This window comes from Teleopsis dalmanni, chromosome 2 (assembly GCF_002237135.1).
Source record: "Teleopsis dalmanni isolate 2A chromosome 2, ASM223713v2, whole genome shotgun sequence".
NCBI lineage: Eukaryota > Metazoa > Arthropoda > Insecta > Diptera > Diopsidae > Teleopsis > Teleopsis dalmanni.
The window spans coordinates 80,586,994-80,592,555 of record NC_051847.1 but is presented as its reverse complement, the minus strand read 5'-3'; positions in this window follow the sequence as shown (position 1 = coordinate 80,592,555).

Genomic DNA, 5,562 nt, shown 5'->3' with positions numbered 1-5,562 from the left:
GAAACTCTGGCGTGAACTAAAAAGTTCTTAGAATGGTATTGTTGAATCGATATAGACATTACGAATTTACATTCGTAAATAGATATTACGAAAACCTTAAATGATTGTAAAAAATATAGCTTCATTTGGAAAAGTGTATTGAATAAATGGAAAAGTATCACTGAAAATATACTACCTTCTGCTCAAAAAGTATCCGGACTTTCTACTGTTCACGAAACTCAAATTGCCCCTTCGTGGTAAGCGTTTTGAGTCGATTGAATCGGTAAAAGAGAATTCGTTGAAGGAACTAAAAGCCATACCTGCACGGGCCTACGAAAAGTGTATGGAAGATTGGGTTAAGCGTTGGCATATGTGTATAAAATTTAAATTTGTGTGTTTTATTTACAAAATCCGGGTACTTTTTGAGCAGAAGGTATTTACAATTTTTATCAACTTTCTATCTATGGTGTAAACATTTTAATCATCTCTGTAGACAATTTTGATTTGGTGAGTTATTCCTATAGATTTTTTTTTAACGCTGGAGAGTTTGTGATAGGTCAAATATATTATAAAATATATTCTGATGGTCGTTTTTATTTAGAATGTCTACTTATTGATTTGCTTAAGAGACTTGTGGTAAAAATCATACCTCGTTTAGAAATGTCCATCAATCATTTAACACTAACCTAAAATTGTTTAAATCTCCAGGTATTCTACCAGTTTATGATTTTTGTCGCTTACTCTTCTCTATTGTGGGCGTTCCTAACTTTTTTTTGTGATTTATTTATGCTAAGTAAATATTGTTAAAAATTTAAATATTATGAATTTCAACATTTAAATAATTGAATTAAAATTACCATGAAATATTTATGCTTCAGAAAGAAAACTGAAACACCTAAAAAATATTTAAAAGTATTGGAAATAGTAAAAGTAATTTTTAGTTGTAATTATCTATAAATGAACTATTTTTATTGAAGCTATATGCTACGTTCCTAGAAACTATTGTAATACTTTTTTATACTTTCCAAAAGTCACATAATTGGTTACACTCCAATAAATTTGGGTTTCATTTCCTATCTATCGTCAAACACTTTTGTGAAAATCTCTGAAAAAGTTTTCAAGCTATTTATTTTATTAGTTTTAATATTTAATGGCAATTAAAATAGTTGCCTAGATTTGAAAATGCGAAGAGTTCAATTGGTTTCTTTCATGGTTTCAGAATTTTATCTTAATAATGCAGAATGCGTGACTAATGTTTCTGTGTTATGCGAAATTACTTCGAAATATTTTTAAGATGCAACTTGTGCAGTTCATTTTTATCTTCTATTCAAAGTTTACAGCAGTTCCAGAAGATATGACAAAAATAATTTGTTAAAGAAAGGAAGATATTTCAAAACTTGTGCTAAGAAAATTTTGAAATGGAGTTTAAGTATGAAGAATAATTTTTGTGAAAGTAAATTTAAAATTGAATTTATCATAATAAGGTCGATATTTCAAAATAAATGATTATGGATCGTAAAAATTATTAAAAATTTTATAAATAAATCTCTAATAAATTTAAGAAAATTATCTTACTTTTAAAATATTCTGATAACGACGGTATACAAACTGATTACAAACTTAGATAAAGTCTAACGTGGATTATCAATTCTGATTAACGGTGATCATTATCTTCCTCAATAGCACAGAAAGGCTCAAATTATAGAAGCCTTCATTATTAATATTGATAGAATTATCAATATTTTTAGAACAATTGAATGCTAAACATTTATTTTAATTTTTGTTGGTATCCGGACCCGTAGTCGCGTATTTGGCAGATAGAAGTTCCGTTATCCTCTCTTATCTTCTACTATCGATAGCTGTAAAGATTTCTTTTGCAAAATTTCAAAGAATTATTTGCAATCTATCAGGTACTTGGTAGTTCTGTTGAAAACCGCATCTGAATAATATGATGTGCGAAAGAGAATATTTTAGTGAGGACTATGTTTTTTTCTTGGATGTGAATATGTATTTCAAATAAATTGAAAATAAAATTGAAAGGTGTGAAAAATATTTTTTTTTTTCATAATTAAAAGTACGAGCTTAAAAATTGTTGGGTTCTTTGCAAAAAACATATTCAGTGTTATCGGCTAAGTTCCACACTCAGCTGTCATAGTTCGGTATGAATTTTTTCTGTTCCCAAAGCTATAATCACCATTTTGAGCAAGATTTTTCGTGTCAATTGTGATCATAAAAACATTTTTAGGAAGGGGGTTGAAGAAAATGTGTAAATCAGTTTACTAAAAATATACAGAGGTTTGGTTTAAACGTTAGTATAGCCAAGAGTGCTGAAAAAAATTTGATTGATTAATAAAAATAATATTTAGCGATTAATAAGCAATTAATGTTCTATATTAAGTGATACTAACAAGGGACATATTGTGGTACTAATGTTAAAAAACATATTAAACTGTTAAAATCTTGTGAATATATTTTTTTTAAAGTAAGTTTTTCGGTTCCGGTTCAACAGCCGGTACTGCGGCCAGAAGAGTACTATTGTCCTCTAGTTCTATAGGACTCTTTGTTCCTGTTAGTATAATGGCATTAAAATTTAACATTCGTTAAGTCAATGGGCACAGAAATGAACTAATTACACTTCCATAGTCAGCTGGATAGTCCAGCTGATCTCAAAAAAATTTTCGCCGGTAAAAAATTTATCTCAAATGAAGAAGTAATTGCTGCAACTGAAGCCTATTTTAAGGTAAAAGACAAATCCTTCTACAAGCACGGTATCGAGAAGTAAGAGAAGCGTTAGAATGATTGTATTGCCCTTGAAGGAGATTATATTAATGAGTAAAATCGATTTTTGGCAGAAAAAATTTGTTTTTCTTAGTTAGTCACACGTCTTATTGATTGATGTGTTACAATTTGGTTGATCATTGAAAGGAAAAATTTTCTGCAAGTTTTATGAATCCAATGCTACCTTTCAATCATTGCACTGGAGAGATTAGTAAAACATATTATTTATATAGCTTATATATAAAAATGAATCGAAAAATGTGTTGCTAAGCGCATAACTCAACATCGCTTGGACCAATTTGGTCAATTTCTTTTTTTAAATGTTCGTTGAAGTCCAAGGATGGTTTTTACGGCAAGAAAAAAAAACGAATTGTTGCTATTCAATAAAGTTTTAATATAAAAATGAATCGCAAAATAAGTTGGTAAGCGCATAACTCAACAAAGCCTGGACCAATTTGAAGGGTGGCCAAGTTCTTGGAAGAGAAGGTTACTTTGGTCACCCGAGCTGAACCCCACATACCAGGGTGATTGTTCTGTTCAGGAGATATTTTTGCCCCGACTATTAAATAGGTAGGAACAAAAACTGTCACATTCCAAATCTTTTTGACAGAACGAAGTCTGTCGGGTCCGCTAATTATATATAAAAATATAATATAATATTTAATATATTTATTTTTTTGCTGAAATTGAAAAGGTTTTTAATTTTGTTTAGTAAATTGTTAAAGTATATTGTTTACTAGAATAATTAGTTTGTTATAAAAAGTTTGTGTGACATGAATTTTAAATTATCTTTTGAAAAGTTAACGTTTATTGAATAAATTAAAACAGTTTAGTGAAGCTGTTATTAGACAAATGCATTTAACTTTTGAAAGTCAAAGTATAAAATATTAATTAGATTAGTTTTTACGCTATTGGATACTTTAAACAATTTAGTGTACATTCACAAAATGTTTAGAATACGAAATCTCAAATAAAATTAAATAAGTGTACCTTTAACTACCGGTTTGCTATAAATATTTTATAAAAAATGATGATTCATATAGTTAATTTTTTTTTAATTTATGCATACCTAACTGTGGTTTAAATTTTGTTTAGTAAAATATATAAAAAATATAAAGAACTGCATTAAAGGAGATACAATAAAAGACGACGGTAAAAAATTTATTACAGCACTCAGTCAAAACGGAAAAAGTGCCACCATCAAGAATAATAACGTAATTATCAGCACAAACTTAATGGACAATAATCAATATATTTATCACCCCTGTATAGTGACGGACTGGTTCGTGGACACTGCTTGGTCGGGTACGCACTATGGATTGCTTAAAACAAAAGCTGAAGAACGAAGCCCGCGTCGCGTCGCGTCTTCTGTCTCACACCGCTTCTTATGCAAAACTTTAGGATAAATTTTTGGCAATTAAGCAGAAATTATAAAAACCATCAAGCGAAGAATTTTGGTTGCAAGGCTGGCGGCACTTAATAAAATTTTATGTTTATGACCACGAAACTCGTTTCCGTTCTTTGACTCTGTGGCTTTTGTGTTTTGAAGAAGAAGTTGACCACAGTTGGGCGCAACATTATCATGGAAATTATCGGAGCTATGCAATATTTGCTCATTTAATTGAATTAAAGCGCGGATTGAATGCAAAGCAATTATCGCTCTTACTGAATTAAAGCAAATATTTAAATTTTTTTTTTCAAAGTAACTTTAAAAGTACAAGTAAATTTTTTTGTGTTATCTTGAATTAAAAACAAAAAGTGAATAACTGATTTCCTCAGCAGTAACAACATAATTTAATTGTCAGTGTACAGCTTTTGGAAATTTAATTCCATATATATAAGCTATATATAAGGTAAAACCATTAATACATAAGCTACCATTAATCCCTGATCTCACTGAGGACATAAATTATGCTTACAATAAAATGGCAAATCTTAATTGCCGAACTCGTTCCCAAGTGAAATAACGTACTGAGCTACATCGACAGTAATTTGTAAAAATATTATGTAAAACTTGTAAATAAGTTCATTATTGTAAATAAAACTCTTGTCATTTTATTATTATTATTCTTTTACGTTTTTTACGTGACAGACAAATCACGTCTCAAAAACCAGGCAGACAGACCGAACCAAACCAATCACTGCTCCTAGACCAAAGGCATTCGAGCAAATGGCAAATGCAGTTAACGATTTTTCGCAAACGTTTGTCAATAGGAAAAAGTGATTTCTTGCAGACCCAATGCAGCTGTTTCTCCGGTACTGAAACTAGACTCGACAGCATTGCAGACAGAAAATCAAATAAAATTTTAAATGAAATACTTAAAAGAGTAAGACAAACAGGCAAACATGCAAACAAATAAAAAATCAAATCAAATATAAATTCTTGCTGTGTGGGATTGCAAAATTCAAATATTTTTAATTTCAATAAAATATGAAGTGCGTAAGAAAATATTTATTTTATATGAAAATGATTTTCTGAGCTTAAGTAAACATGACATAGCCTCAACCAACCGGTCCAAGTGTCGAGCATGAATTGGCAATTTCATGGTTCCACATTACTTACATTCATAATCCTGTGCCCGGACAAGAAACACAATGACAATGACTCACTCAGTAAGCCGTCTCAACAATTAAATGACCAGACATACTGTGTTCTACGTTAGCTTTTGTTTTCTGTTTACAACATTTGACAAAAGTTATATTGCATAACATTGCAAAAAATACAGGGTGTCCCATTGTGCAGTGATAAGTTAACTTCTCCGAACTTGAACTACTAATCTTAAATTTTAAGTATAATTTTACGAA